The following is a 16,845-nucleotide window of genomic DNA, read 5'->3' on the forward strand; positions in this document are numbered from 1 at the left end:
AAAACTAGCCGTGTGACCTTGGGCAAGTCACTTAACCCCAACTGCCCTCCAAAAAGCAAAAAAAAAAAAAAAGATAGTTGGCATTTTGTTGTTTAGTTGTTTCAGTCTTGTCTGATTCTTCATGAACCCATTTTGGGGTTTTCTTGGCAAAGATGCTGGAGTGCTTTGCCATTTCCCTCTCCAGCTCATTTTACAGGTGAAGAAACTGAGGCAGTTAGGTGTCTTGCCTAGGGTCACACTAACTAGTTAAGTGTCTGAGGCTGGATCTGAACTCAGGTCTTCCTGGCTCTAAGCCCAGTACTCTATCCATTATGCCACTTCGCTGGTATTTACAAAGTACTTAAAGTTGATGTTTATATTTTCTTCTTTGATCACTATGATCTTCGGAAATATCAAGGAGATAATATTGTTTAAAAATGACACTAAGAAGGGGTTCCATGAAGCATATTTATTCAATATATATGAAAAGGACCTGTGGGTTTGGTTCTGATCTGGCATCTTCTTATTAACTGAGCTGCAACTTCTCTGGGCTTCCTCATCTATAAAAGTAAGAGACTAAAGAGGCAAGCATAGCAGAGTGGATGGGGCCCTGAATTTGAAGTCACAAAGGCCTGGGTTCAAATCCCACCACCTTCAATATATTAAGTCACTTTCTGGGCCTCTGTTTCCTGATCTGTAAAAATGAAGGGGTTGGACTCAATGACCTCTAAGATCCCTTCCAATTCCAAATCTATAATCCAAAGATTAGAAGACCCCTGAGGTTTTATGAACTCCCATTTGCAAATTACCTTGTAATTTGAGAGTCCAAACTTAGTTTTGAATTTACCAGCCTTTTGAGAATCTGTAGATTTGGCTGGAAGCTATCTGTAGAGACCACTGGTTAATGTGAAATCTACATTAGCTTATCAATGTCTATGCCTCAGCATTCATCCAACGCAAGGGGAGCAGTGTGGTTTAATGGAAAGAACACTGGGGAGGAGGAATCACGAAATCTTAGTTCTACCATCAGACCTACTAGTTACTAGTTTGGTGATCTATGCTAGTCAATGCCTTTCTCTGGGTCTCAGTTTAACCAATTATAAAATGGGAGGGGAGTTAGGAGTTCTTATTCTCTTTGCATCACAGACCCCTTTGGCACTTTGGTGAAGCCTATGGACTTCTCGGAATAATGGTTTTGAGTACAAAAAAAAAAAAATAGAGGATTACAATCAGTTGCATTGAAACAGTTATGAAAAGATTAAACAACAACAAATTTACAGACTCCAGGTTAAGAACCCCTAGACTAGATAATCTCTGTATTTCCTTAGAGTTCTGAGAATTCATGGTTCACTAGCAGATTTTGAGCCACAACTTTACATCCATAATGGAAAGTGGCATCATGTCCCCTCTCTTCTTGTCCTACACTCCAAAGAGATCAAAGAAAGGGATAGGACCCATATGTACAAAAATACCTGTAATAGCTCTTTCTCTGGAAAGAGCAAAGAACTGGAAACTATGAGGATACCCATTCACTGGAAAATGGCTGAACAAATGATGGTATATAAATGTAATATAATACAACTGGGCTGTAAAAAATGATGAAAGGGATGTTTTCAGAGAGACTTGAACACGAATTGAAGCAGATTAAAGGGGGCAGCATGAGAAGAACAACTTATATTTATAGCATCAATGCTATAAAGACAAATAAGTTTGAAAAACTAAAGAATTATTTATTAAACTAAAGAAATAATTTATTAAGTTATTGCAGTGACCAATCATAATTCCAGAGAACTGGTGATGAATTATACTATCCGTCTCTTAACAGAGAGATAATGGACTGCAAATGCAGACTGAGACATGCTTTTCTGGATATGGTCAAAGAAAGAATTTGATTGGCCTATGTATGCTTGTCATAAGAAGTGGGTTTTTTTGGGGGGGGTTAGTTAGAAGGGAAAGAAAATAAATAATAAATATTTGTTAACTGAAAAAGAAAGTTTAGGCAAAGTGAAGGTAGAAAATTTTCAAGTTGACATTAAAATAAGACTACTTCTTCAAAACAACAAATTTTTATCAAGGCCAGGCCAGCAGCTATAGGAGATAAACAGTATCTGCCCTCAAGAAGCTGTCTTTTTTTTTTTTTTTCCCCAGACTATACCTGTAAAGTTTTCTGACACTTTACAACATTTCTCAGGTAAAGAGAAGTCTCCCTTTTGGACACTGGTCAAATTAAATATGAAGTAATCACAGGAAACATCACAAGCATGGTCAGGAAAAAAAAAGAAAACAGTACCTAGGGAAAATTCACAGTTTGATACACAATCCTCTTTTTTCTCTTCTATTGCTGTCTGTAAAGCACTTAGGAAACTTTAAAATGTTATATAAATGTGGGAAAGGCTAAGAGTTAAGTGAGCTTAAAATGTAGGTAGAGGATTCAGTTAACCCTATGAACACCATTTGTTTTCTGTACTCTGTCTAACTTCCAGTCACATTTAAAAAGAGTTACAGTGAATGAGAAACAATGCAGTGAAGTTCAGCTATTAATCTCTCAACCATCAATTACCAATGAATTAAAAGCAAGGAAGGGAACAATCAGCATGATGGGTAGTAGTAATGTCAAATGAGATGCTAATTCCCCAGAGAAACCCAGACAAGTCCAATGGTGAACAGCAGTTTATATGACCAGGGAAAAGTTTATTAGGAAGGACAGGACAAATAGATGTTCTCTCTATTGATCCTCATTACTTAGAACTGTTTTCAGCTTTTGCCTCCTAATGATCCTCATTGAGATGCAGTGAAACAAGAAGCTGGGCTAAAAATATGTACTTTGATTTCTCTGCAGGATGGTTGAGAAATGCAGGAATGTAAGAGCAGGTCAGTTGCTTTAAACCAGACCTGCACAACTTGGCAGTAGGTAGGGGCCAAAATTTAAACAGGCTGAACTTCTTCTGGGGGCAGATTGGGTTAGACTACAGACAGACTTGAGTATGGTTGGTTGCCCTGGGTCACTTAACAAACAGGAGAGTGCACAGTGGCAACCCTACATTTTTCTGAGGGCCACGGAAAATCCTTTGGCCACAAGTGGCCCGGGGGCCATATGTTGAGCTGGCCTTCTTTAAACCCAATTACTCAAAGTCAGAGAAAGGGTTTAAATAAATAATGGCAGTAGTAGGTGGAGTTTAGCTTTAAGTCTCCTTAGCTCACTCCGGGAATCTACTAATCAAATCCCATAGATTTGCATCTGAAAGGAAGCATAACCACCATAGAGAGCTAAGATTCTAACTCAGTAATTGGCTCAGTAACCATTCCCTTTAAAACCCTAGAGCCCAGAGGTATTAAGTAATTTAGAATTCTTCCAACAATGAGGACTAGCAACACTAAAAAAAAGCAAAAAGATAATGAAGAGCAGGTTAACAGGGTGTGCCACCGGACTGGACTAGAAGGAAAGGCCAAGCATTTTCTATTGTTTGAGCAGCTTTCATTTCCTTTGGCCAGGAGGCTAGGGAGAAACTAGGACCTTTAAGGTTTACGGCCAGGGAGTGTTATTGGCACTAGGCTTTCTGGGCATTTGAGGGCTGGTTTAAAATAAAGGCCAAGAGGAGATGCATGTGATCTCTGAGGAGGCAAGGGCAGGGGGAAGCCTGCAGGCCTTATGTCTATCTCAAAGTTCAGTCAAAGGACAGGCTGTTAGGACAGATGGGAAGCAGACAAGAGAAGTTAAATGACTTTCCGAATCCTAACACCACAGGCAGGGAGGAAGGTTAAAAAAAAACTCAATGTCACAAAGGGGTCATAGATTCAGAGCTGGAAGGGCCCTGGGACACCATGGTATCCAAACCATTCATTTTACAGATGAGGAAACTGAGGCACAAATAGGAGAAGGGACTTGCCAAGGGTTACATAGCTAATAAATATCAGGGAGGATTTACAATTCTAGTTCTTCAATTTCTAAGTCCAGCACTTTTACCCATCATGGTTCCCACTTGGTTGGAAGGTGTCCCAGACCTGTGTTAATATCAAGTTTCTTTTCCTCTTCAAGCTCTTATAAAAGTCATTAGTGTGTATATAAGTAGTTATTTTATTTTAGGGGGGAGGGTGCGCCTAGCAAGCAATTAGTCTTTTAAGAGAGAATTCTGAAATAGCATATTTTAAAAATTTCACATGATTTTTAAAATTAAAAACAAATACCCTTTCATTGCACATGAACATTTGTTACTACCAAGTGGAGCCTTAGAATTGGCTCATATAGTTTCTGGGGAGCTGACTACTAAATTTTCAGTGTGAGCATTTAGAGCTCAGAAATCAGCAAATGCTACAAATCAGGTCTTGATGTATTGTTTTGTTGACTGCCTATACTTAAAGCTATAGGAAAATATTAATAATGCAGATTAAACTTAAAAGTGTGTCATGTTTTCTCCAGGGAAATATGATTGCTAAACATTTACCAGAACAATCTTTAATACCTGTGTCATAAGAGTTCAACATATGATGAGACAAAGATTATAGGAAAACCATTAGGTTGTATAATAACTTAGTTAGAAGAACAAACTTTCTAATGTACAAAGTTTTTATCCCCAGGCAAAAAGAAAGAGAAGGGGGAAAAGGACTCAGAAAAAAAATCTCTGTTAACAATTCTGTTTGATGACAAACAATTTTCGTGCAACCCCTTCCCCCTTCTCTTTCAATTCATAAGAAATAGGGTTTCTGAAGTTCAAGTTTGTCCTGAAAAGCATTATTCTAAGAAGCAAACACAACACTGTTTTCTAAGACAGTGTGTTTTCCAACAAGCCTTTTGAAGTTCTTCTATGAGGAATAATAGTGAAGCTTCATGGGGGTTCTGGGGGTCCCAGCTGTGAAGTTCTAAACAGTTTCTCTGTTAGAAGTAGCAACCCATTTCTTTAGACTTATCTCTGCCCCTCTAAACTCTTTCCCTACCTTTTTATTTGCTTTCCAGTCTACTGCTTTATTTCCTTATAACTTTTCCATATGTCTCTTTCTTCAATCATTAACCGCACTTCCTCACTTTCCCTATTATCTTCTGTTCTGCCCAAGAAACTGAGGAAAGAAATGATAAGGATTCTATCCTAATTTAGAAATGGAAAGTCACCATCTAAGGCCAATTCTCTTACTACAGATAAGAAAACTTGGATTCCTCAAAGGGAAGGAAGTGATTTAGGCAAGGTCACAATGGTGTGAGGTCTTTTATCTCTAAATTCCAGGCACTTTCCATTACACCATACTGACTTTCCTCTCAAAGCAAAAGCCTACAACTCTTTTTTTTTCCTTTTTCTAAGACAATGGATAAAGGGAGGGCTCATCATTCAGATTATCTGAGGAGTATAATAAAAGGAAATTATATTAAAACCAGTCATAAGACCTCCATCACTTAATAGCTATGTGACCATGGGCAAGTTAATCTCTTAATTTCTTCACCTGTAGAATGGGGACAATAATACTTGCGCTTCCTACTTTGCAGAGTGGTTGAGAGGTGTTTTGTAAATCTTAAAGTGAACTCTTAGGTTCCCTTCCATCTCAAACCCCATCAGACTGAAAAAGCTGACAAAAGAAGAAAATGGCAACCGTTGAAGGGGCAGACAGGAACACTGATGCAGGGTTGGTGAAATTGTAAATTGGTTCAATCATTCTGGAAAAGTATTTGAAATTATGCCCAAAATATCATTAAATAGTACATATCCTTAGACCTGGCAGTTCTGTACATGCAAAAGAGGTCAAAGACAGAGGCCAAAGACTCATAGGTACAAGAACATTTATAGCAGCAGTTTTTATTGTAGCCAAGAAATGGAAACAAAACAAAAATTATGAGCTGGGAAACGGCTGAATAAATTTGAAGTATATGAGTGTAATGGAATATTACTGCATGAATAAAAAAATAAAGAATATAATGGGTTCAGAGAAATATGGAAAGACATAAATTCATGCAGAACAATCTGCATGTTGACTACCATAATAACACGAAGGAAAATAACTTTGAAAGATCTCAACTCTTCATTTCATCTGGACATTGTTCACACACACTGAAGAATGACTTGTAAATGACTTGTAAACTTGCATCCCTAAAATGGCAATGGGATCAAAGCAGTGAACAACTCTGACTTAAAAGGACAAATGATGAAACAAAACTCTGGAAGCAAAGGTTCTACTTCATCTTCTTTTAGAAACATTAAGAATGTATTTTAAAACTGCCCTAATCTGAAGCCTTTGGAACATTCTGAAAGAGAAATCTTGTCAGTCTTTCTTTAACTGGGTAACTAGATGGTGCAGAACTCTGAGCCTGGAGTTAGGAAGATCTGAGTTCTGCTTCTCTTCAACCAAAGACAAGGTATTCCCTCTGCTTTCATTCAATCTGTACCTAATTTACACCTTCGGCTGACTGATTCAACAGAAGAATCTAGGAATAATTTCCACTTCGTTTACACCTTTGATTAAAGTATTCTGTAGAAGATGTTTCTCTCTCGTTAATAAAAGGTAGAAAGATGCATCTCTAGTTGCATTAACTGGGATTCAGAGGTATGGGGCATCCTCTTACCAAAAACAATCAATTTCATGGTTGATTAGGGATCTTGATTTCCTAAAACTAAGAGACTTATTTAGCCTTGCCTGTGGTGACCAGATTAAAATAGGAAACTGTCTTTGATTAATCCAATTAGGAGAGCTATCTCTTTGTTTGCCCTTGGACCAGACTGAAAGAGGAATCCTCAGGGGGAGTACTTAAGAGGAAGAGTTGGCTTCTAAAAGATATTTTCTCCAAGGGGGAACCTGCAATAACATTATTACTAATCTGTTTTAGTGACCCTGAGCTTAAACTATGTACCTTCCTTCTGCTTTGCAGAACTATCTTTTGTTTGGGTCAGAGAGCATTCTAATTATGTAGAAGGTACTCTTCAAACATAAGTGTTAGATATTAATAAAGTACCTATAATATTATTAACAACAGCATTCATATAGCACTTAAAGGTTTACAAAGCACTTTATATGTGACTAGCTAAAATTCAGAGTAGGGAGTTTTTCTTCTACAAATCCTTTCTTGTTTTATGCATATGGAAATGTTTTTGTTAATGACTCATGTCCGTAATAAAAGTGGAAAAGTGTCATAAGATATAAATTGTTATTAATAATAATATTAATATTATTCAGGCCAACCTTATAACTAATACTTATTGTAATAAATATAAATTACCATATCAAGAAATGACAATAATTGGAAAACTCTCCTATTCTTTTCCTTGATATATGTGCTACCACAGTGATACATAGCTTATTGCCCACAGGTTACCAAATGGTTTGCAAACCAGGAATCTGGTTTGCAGGTCAATACAATATGCCTGAACGTTGTCTAAATGCATGGTAAAGCAGCTCTCATATAAAGTATGCCCCCCAAGGATGAAATGAAGAGTTTCATGGAAATTGTATACTTCTATAATTCAGTCATCCTACATGAAAAAAGAATTTGTTTCATATGCTTAGACAGCAAGAGTGTCTGATTAGTTAATAGAATGCATACTTCTCCTCAAAGTTAAAGAAGGCCCATTCATGTCCAGACATCTTGATTTGCTTATTTTCAAAATCCTACCTCTTAATTAGAGGAACAGACGTCCACTATCATAAACTTTAAATTAACTGAATTATGAGTAAAGTATACTTGCTGGCTGCCTTTAAAAGCTGTCCGTGATTAGAATCTGTATTAAGGGTAGTGATTCTCAGACTACCTATTAAACTCACTTGAATGGATTAGCTTTATTTGGAAACCTAAGTAATATAAGCAATAACCAAAGCTTTGGAAAGAGGGCTAGAACTTCAGTTTGAATCCCAGTATTGCTTCTTAATACCTTTACTTCTCTAGCACTCAGTTTCCTCATCTGCAAAATGGGATTAGATTAGATGACCTCCCTGTAAGGTCTCTTTCTAGCTATGAATCTGTAAGCTCACAAACATCTTGTACCACTTACACTGTCACTCTCCATATATTCAGAGTTTGTTCACTTTAAGAGAACACCAGTTAGATACTACATGTTCACAGAACATAATTTGAATTATTAGTACTACAAGGATGGGAATTTTAATTTCTTTTTGAGCTTCCATGAAAAGTATGACAATATTTCCAAAGAGACACTGAGAAATAAAACTAACACACTGGGTGAACTTGATTCCCCAAATTTCATCTTGTTGGAAACTGAAAATGAAACATGCATGCTGAATGAAGCCCTGGGATGGAAGGTCCTTCTCATCCCATACCTCCACTGTGTGACTTTGTGACACTTAACCAGTTTCCTTGTTTGTAAAACAGGCAAACAAACCATACCTAAGTTATAGGTTTATTAGAGAGGATCAAACACAAAAGTGCTTTGACAAAGTCCAAAATGCTGCCCGAAAATTAGAAATTAAGGAAAGGGACTCAGAGCTGAGGGTGTGCAACTTAATTAAAAATCTAGCCAAAATCACTCCTCACAAGTTCTTAAATGTTCTACTGTAAAAATAAAATAAAAAATAAATGATATGGGTTCAGACTTATTTGAGTGCTGTTTGTGTCCTTTTCAAGAAGGAATAAAAACCTATGCACTGACATATCTTAAATGACCCAGGTAGGAATAAAATATGCCTTTCCAAACAGCAGCTGCCTGAGTCTAAACACCAATTGTTGTACATAGAATGGGAGGGGTTGTGAAATTTCTAGGAACACTTTTCATCTTCAAAGGCCTATACAGACATCAATGAATTCATCCTCACAGAGAGGTAAGCACAACTAACCTAACTCTTTGCAGATGTGAAGGAGGCCATGGGCTTCCTTTGGCAGCTTGCTCATATCAGTGAGTCATCTGGAATCAAAGCTGGATTTCAAAACTAGGCATTCTGGGACTCTGATCCTATGCTAAAACTATCTTTTGTCTCTTTCTTTCAACTTCTTAAAAAAGAATTGTCAATAACTACATCTAGTGTAGGCCTTTTCTTTGTAGCAGAAAGGATGCTGGATTGGAAGTCAGAGGATCAGGGTTTGAATCTAAATTTCACAAGGTAACTGAAAGGTCTCTAGAAGCCTCAGTTTCTTCATGTGTCATCCGAGCAGACTAGGTGACAGGGCCTTTCTGGTCCTTTTCAGCCCAAAGTATATAATCATATGATCTTAAAAATTTTTTAGGTTTGCTGAGCATTCTAAATACATCATCTCACTTGATTTTCATAACCATCCTGTGAAATTGGTGCTACAGCTATTATTATTAGTAGTATTACTCCAATTTTTTCGGATGAGCAAACAGGCTCAGCGTCTTGTCCATGGCACAGAGCCAGTGTTAGAGATGACCAGGTTCAAGAAAGGCTTGATTATAAATCTAGCCTTCTTTAGGGCACTGGGTCAAGGGCTGTGCCATTATGCCTACCATGTCTGTTCTCTCCCTCCTCCAAACTTTCTTTCTTACACACAGATTTAGCCATATTACTTCTCTGCTCAAAAATCTTTCAGTGGCTTCCTATGAACTATCAAGTAAGTTGAAATTCCTATTCCTAGCTTCCAAGATCCTCCATAATTAGGCACTCCCCTACCTTTTCCAGTCTCATCTCACCTTTCTCCCTTCTACACAGTATATTTCAACCAGACTAGCTTACTCTCTCTGCCTCCCCAATGTTAACTGTTTTTTCACATTCCTATGCATTAACTCACATTGTTTCTCAAACCCAGAATGTCCTACCCTCTTCACCTGTTTAAACCATCAGCAAGGTAAAAAGGGAAAAATGAAAAGAACCTACATGTCCTAAAATATTTATAGCAGCTCTCTTTGTGGTGGCAATGAACTAGAAATTGAGGAAATGTCCATCAATTGGGGAATAGCTGAACAAGTTGTGGTATATGATTGTGATGGGCTACTTCTGCGCTGTAAGAAATGACAGGAATGTTGATTTTAGAAGAACATGGAAAAACCTGCATGAAATAGTGAAAAGTCAAGTGAACAGAACCAAGAGAACATTGTATACAGTAACAGCAATATTGTTCAAAGAATAATTGTGAACAACCAAGTTATCCTGAGTACTACAAATACTCAAATCAACTATAAAGGACGTATGAAGGAAGATGCTATTCACCTCCAGAGAAAGAATTGATGAAGAGAAATACATGTAGTATTGTTTTACATATATTTATAAATCTGCATAAATGGTGGCCTTCTTTAAGTAGAGGGTGGGGAAGGAGAGGGGGAGACATTTCAGAACTTGAAATGTAACAAAACAAGAACAAAAAAAGACTTAGCCATCCTTTTAAGTCCAACTTAAATACTACTTCTCTCCATAAATTCTTCCCTGATTCCCTTATCAGTAGCCACTTACCCACCTTGGATTTCACAAAACACTTTGTTTTGTAACTCCCTAAAGCACTTAGCATATAATTTTGTGTTACTACCCACCTGTTTTGGTATCTGAACTTTCATCTTTTCCCCACTGGAATCCTGAACCTATCCCTGACTCCCCCAGCTATGATGGGTGACCTTATGCCTCTGTGTCATTGCCTGGTTGACTCCTACCCCATGTCCCCATGTAGATACTCTCCCCTTCCCTGCTTTCCATTTTTGTGCTGTCTTCCTCTTTAGAATTTAAGTTCCATGAGATCAGGGACATCTTAGTTACTTAGTATTCCCAGAGTTTAGCACAGTTTCTGGCAGATACTAAGCATTTGATCAATATTCTCTCCCTCTCCCTCTCTCTCTCCTTCCCCCCCTCCCCCTCCTCAATCTCCCCCTCTTTCCTTAATTAAATCTGGTATTCAAAACTTACTAGCTGTGTCACTCTGGGCAACTCACTTAACTAACCCCTATGGACCTGTTTCCTTATCTGTAAAATAGGGTCAAGATGACACTTGCCTCCCAGATTTGTTGTGATGATAAAATAAGAGAATGTTTGTAAAGTGCTTGGCAAACTTCAAAGTGATACACACGTGCTAGCTATTATTATTTACTAAGCTTTTGAGGGTATCTTGTCCAAGCTCTGAATTATTACTCTTAGCATACAGTAATCCTTTAATATGTTTGTCATAATGTACTATAGCATATGATTCCTGTGAATAAGCTACAAAACTCATCTGACCTGCAAAATTCATTTAACCTGCAAATCTGGTTAGATAAGGAACAAGTCATTTTAGAATGTTTCTTTTTTTTAACTGAGAAGCAACTAACTTTATTTTATTATGTTTTTCAGAACCCAAGAAAATATAGAAAACATATAAAATACAATTCTGGGATGGCCAAAAGAACAACATGATTAAAAACAAAATACCCTCTCCCCCAAACTTCATAAAAAAATGCAAGAAACTCCTGTCTAAAGAGGATATGTGAATGATTTTTCCAGCTTACATAATACTGTCTTTAGTAGCAGGCACTGGACTGGGCCTTTTATGGGTTGATTTTTAAATTCAAAGATTTTCCTCAAAATTTTTGCAATTATTAGGTCAGTCACGATGATTAAAGGACTGAAACCCCTTTTGGAAGCCAAAGAGTAGAGTTATGTCCTACTCAGTAAGTTACTAACTCTTTTTTATTATTATTATTTTCGTTTTTTTTTAATTTTTATTTTTTTAAAGTAATTGGGGTTGTAACTTGCTCAAGGTTACATGGCCAGTTATTTTTCTGTGGGTGCCGAGTATCTGAGGCCAGAACCGATCCCAGGTCTCCCGACTCTGAGGCTGGCGCTCTTACTCACTGCGCCACCTGACCCCCCAAGTGACTAACTCTTAAAAGAAACTAGAAACAAGTCCCAGTTTGAACTGGACTCTCCAGCAAAGGGGTTCTAAACTAAAATGTCAAGCCCTGTGCCTTCCCATGCTTTGCCCAAAGACATTTACCTAAGTTTGGATCCTTTGTTCCCCCACCCCACCCCCAGCCTTTCCCACCTGAAACCAGACTGCTCTTGCTGGGACTTCAAGTAGAGAATAAAGAAAGGGTGGTGAGAAGCTCCCAAGGGACAGGTCACCCTGCCCATCTCACAGAAGCATTTCAATGAATACAATAAAGGAAGAAAGCCTGGACGTGATGGGACCAGAGGAAGGCTGGGGTCAAACCTCAGACCCCTGCTGGGGGAGGATAAACGTGGTACAGAATCTTGCCGATATTCTAATAGTCAATCTCTAAGTCCCCTGGTATCGACCAGCATCAGTTAATGAGTGCAAGAGGCACATCTGCTGAATTCCAATCCAATGTTATGGGCTTTTCTCTTCGGGGCATTGGGGTGGGGCCTGCACCTGGACTTTGCTGGCATGCTGAAGGTCATCCAGAGAACCAAGGCTTGCTTTCATTGTGAACCAAGACACTTGACAATTCCATTTCCCTTAATCCTACTGAAAAAGAAGAATTGTGAAGAAGGTGCCTCTGAGACAGGGCCTTTACAACTTTCTGTCTCAACACCCCACCAACAACTGTACAAACTGGTGCCATCTCCGTGAAGCAACAGCTGACAAAGTTATCAGGAAGGAGATCAAGGTTCACTCTCAAGGACTGGAGCAGGTGATTTCGGATCTGAAGCAACAACTCAGAATCCTTACCATCAGTATCCAACTGAGGATTCTGCCCTTTATCTGGATGGAATTTCAGGAGCACTTAGCAGAAAATAATCACAAGTGGTCCAAGTGAGGGCTGCTTTGGCCTTCTCACTGTTCTAGTCCACCCCCCAGAGCCTCCTTGAATGGCGAGAAAACCACTTTCTTTTTGACTACTGTCATTTCTATGGCTCCCAACTTTGTCTTCTTAGTGTCACATCCATCTTTCACACCTGGGCTGACTTTGGGGACTTTTGTTTTCTCCTTCACAAACTCAGATTAGCAAACATAGTATCCACAATAGCCCAAAGCATCCCAGTTAGGAACTTGTTGCTATTTTTATATAGATCTGGTCACTTTTATCCTTGGAACAGCAGGTCAGACACACAACATCAAATTGTGTGAATTTGTTTTCTATATTTCTATATCTCAGGTTTGTTTTCTATATTCTCTGTGTCCACCTTCACACCCACCATGGGACTGAGGTTCTGTGCTTGTTTCCTTAAAGATGCTTCTGCCTAGTTCTGGCCAGAGGATAAACTGGATTGTTCTATAATCTCAACCAATCCCCTCTCAAAAGCAATAACCCACAAATTCATTCAGAGGATTTCTAACAGAAGGACCACACGTGGAATCTAATAATGATTGTTTGCATCCTTTGCTTTATCTGAACAGATTCTTTACACAAATTTTGGCTACATCCCTATTTTACTTGTGTTGGAATTAGCTACAGGTTGGGAGATCAGAGGCAGAATTAGAATCAATGAATGGTTTCTTAGATGTGTAGTGTGTGTGTGTGTGTGTGTGTAACCACAGACTTCTTATTATGACCAAGCCTATCCTTTCCTGGAGACACTACCAATGTCCAGCTGAGAGAATCCATTATCCTTTTCTCCACTCTAAGAAGAGAATGAATGTAAGATGCACTGCAGAGCTAACTCTTACAACACAAGTTTTATTTTATCATGTTTTGGTTAGCACTAAGTGCAATGTTTATTCTTTCCCAAATAGTCATGATGCAAACAGCAATGTTCAAACTAAAGAGTGATAAAGAAATCCAAGTAGAAGTCTAGCTGAGTGGCTGCCTTCAACAGCACTCCTTTTCTACACCCAGAACCATAGCTACTAGAAACTTTCCACATAGCAAAGGTCTCACTCCCTGACACAGAGACACACAAGAATATTAAGAAAGTGTTATACTATCTTGTAAATTAGGTGGTAGGAATGGGACCTGTGATTTCTTTGGTAGAGAACAGTGGTGACAAATTCATTCAGAAGTGGGGTCCTTGAAACAATATACCAAGATCCTTATCTGCCATATGTTGACTTAGAAAACCACTTATGAACATTATCTTTGTTCTACTATATTTTTATTTATTTTGTTAAATATTTCTCAATTACACTTGAATATGATTCAGGCCATACTAGGGAGTGTCAGGGGCCCAGCGCTGCATGTTGGATATCTCTGGTACAGTGATCTCCTAGATGAGGAAACTTCATCTACTAATGTTGTCCAGCCCAGAGGCACCAATACAGGGATAGAAGGCTCTAATATTGCCAGCAACACTCCCATGTACAGCCTGAATCAGATTAATATGTGATTTGCTAAGTCAATATGTGCCCCACAGAGATCCTTTGGTATGGTTTAGTGGACCTGGTTTCTAAGTGAATTTAATAACACCAGTTTAGAGAGCACTGAGAGTACTCTTAATGGACTTGTCCAGGGTCACACAACCAGTATGAATAAGAAACCAAATTGGAACCAAGGTCTCCTGGGTTCTCTGTTCCACAAGTTATTCTGCTTCTGGATAGCATCACATTGCCCATAATAATGATTTTTTTAAAAAATCACTTTTAGAAAAAAAGAAATATTGAGGGAATCTTTTTGTGAAGAAAAATCTATTCAGGCCTTTAAAATTGGGTAGGGTTTTAATAAGTCCTATTCTCTCTCTACTAGAAATGTCTATTTCAGTCACAAGTGAAACGGTTTCCTTTCTACATATGATATCTATGCTAAGATCTGGGGATGAACCATATCCCACGATCAATCTTTATTATCTTTCCGGACTTGTTATGAATCTCAGGCAAGCCCATCTAATGACATGTGGTATTAGAATTTAAGAGAAATCTGTCTTCCCACTCTGTCCCCAGAAGCCAGGGAGAGATTTAATGAAGCAATTCAGTCAGAGAATTTAAGGTTATTATGAAATTTAATCAGGGAAATTTCTGGAGCCTGAAAGATCTGGGATGGCATTTCATAAACTACCAGCAGTATTCTTGGCACCTTTCCTTTTAAAAGGAAGGTCCTAGGATAATAGGACCTTCTTTCAGTGAGGTTTTAAGAATTGAAGGCAGAGGGGAGGCTAGGTGGTACACTGGCCCTGCAGTCAGGGGAACCTAGGTTCAAGTCAGGTCTCAGACACTTAACACACAATAAAAACTAGGCGTGTGACCTTGGGCAAGTCGCTTAACCCCAACTGCCCTCCAAAAAGCCAAAAAAAAAGAAAAAAGGAAAAAAAAAGAACTGAAGGCAGACCCAAATCTGATGATGCTTTCATAGATTCAAGATAGAGCACTGAAAAAATACAGCTGTTAGCAAAAAGAAGAAAAAGAAACTGAAGGAATTAAAATAGGCAATGAAGAAACAAAACTGTCATTCTTTGCAGATGATATGATAGTATACTTAGAGAATCCTAGAGAATCAACTAAAACCTACTTAAATAATTTTTACTAAATTACTAAATAATAAACAATTTTAGCAAAGCTTCAGGATATAAAATAAACCCACATAAATCATTGGCATTTCTATATATTACTAACAAAGCCCAACAGCAAGAGATAGAAAGAAAAATTCCATTTAAAGTTGCTATAGACATTATAAAATATTTGGGAGTCTACATGCCAAGACAAACCCAGGAATTATATGAACACAATTATAAAACACTTTTCATACAAATAAAGTCAGATCTAAATAACTGGAAAAATATCAGATGCTTATGGGTAGGCTGAGCTAATATAATAAAAATGACAATTCTACCTAAATTAATGTACTTATTCAGTGCCATACCAATCAAACTACCAAAAATTATTTTATAGAGCTAGAAAAATAATAAAATTCATCTGGAAACACAAAAAAGTTCAGAATATCAAGGGAATTTAATGAAAAGAAATGCAAAGGAAGATCATCTAGCAGTACCAGATCTAAATCTGTATTATAAAGCAGCAATCATCAAAACTACTTGGTACTGACAAAAAAAAAAGAATGATAGCTCAGTATAATAGGTTAGGTACAAAAGACACAGCAGTTAATGACTACAGTAATCTGTTTGATAAACCCAAAGACTTCAGGTTCTGGGATAAGAAATCATTACTTGACAAAAACTGTTGGGAAAACTGGAAAAGAGTATGGCAGAAACTAGGAATAGACCAATATCTTACAACATATACCAAGATAATGTCAAAATGGTACACAATTGAAAAGGAAAGGGTGATACAATAAGCAAATTAGAAACTAAAACACTAATACATTGTTGGTGGAGTTGTGAACTGATCTAGCCATCCTGGAGAGCAATTTGGAACTATGCTCAAAGGGCTATACCCTTTGATCCAGCAATATCATTACTAGGTCTGTATCCCAAAGAGGTCATAAAAGAGGGAAAAGGACCTACATGTACAAAAATATTTATAGCAGCTTTTTTGTGGTGGCCAAAAATTAGAAACTGAAAGGATGCCCATCAATTGGGAAATGACTGGACAAGTTGTGGTATATGAATGTAATGGAATACTATTATTACATAAGAAGTTGTGAACAGGCAGATTTCAGACCAACATGGAAAGACTTACATGAATGTAGTCCATATCAGATTGCATGCTGTCTTGGGGAGGGGGAATATTTAGAACTCAAAATCTTATAAAAGTGAATGCTGAAAACTAAAAATAAATAATAACTTTTTTTTAAAAAAGAAAAGAAAAAATACAGCTAAATAGTCTTGTTATGCTTAGTCCTGATGAAAGTTGTACTACTTTTTTTCTGTTATTCTTATTTCAGACTTATGGTCTGCAATACTGCAACTAATAATCAGAGTTCTTCCTGGGGTACTAAAGGTTGGATGACTTGTCCATGGTCACACATCCAGCATCTATGACAGAGGTAGGTCCTGATGCATCTGACTCCAAGGCTTACTCTCTTCCCAATAAGCCATGGTCTTGTACCACAGGCAGATGGATTCAGATTGGTCTTCACTATGTGTTATAGATTCTACATGAATAGGTAAGGGTCTAAAGGTTGAGGGATAAATATGAATTACAAATCAACCACTTCTTTATTTAGTTATTCACAT

At 37.7% G+C, this 16,845-nt stretch overlaps 1 protein-coding gene and 1 pseudogene across 2 annotated transcripts in view; both read right to left on the minus strand.

Moving 5' to 3' along the window:
- GALNT7 (polypeptide N-acetylgalactosaminyltransferase 7) overlaps nt 1-16,845 on the minus strand; it is a 204,966-nt gene that overhangs the window by 121,088 nt on the left and 67,033 nt on the right. The gene's annotated exons all lie outside the window — the stretch shown is intronic.
- Nucleotides 11,422-16,078, minus strand: LOC138170472 (SUMO-activating enzyme subunit 1-like; annotated as a pseudogene).

Source organism: Petaurus breviceps, unplaced genomic scaffold (genome assembly GCF_028583685.1).
Source record: "Petaurus breviceps papuanus isolate PSGF00001 unplaced genomic scaffold, PetGlider_PUasm1.0 126, whole genome shotgun sequence".
In the NCBI taxonomy this organism is placed as follows: Eukaryota; Metazoa; Chordata; class Mammalia; order Diprotodontia; family Petauridae; genus Petaurus; species Petaurus breviceps.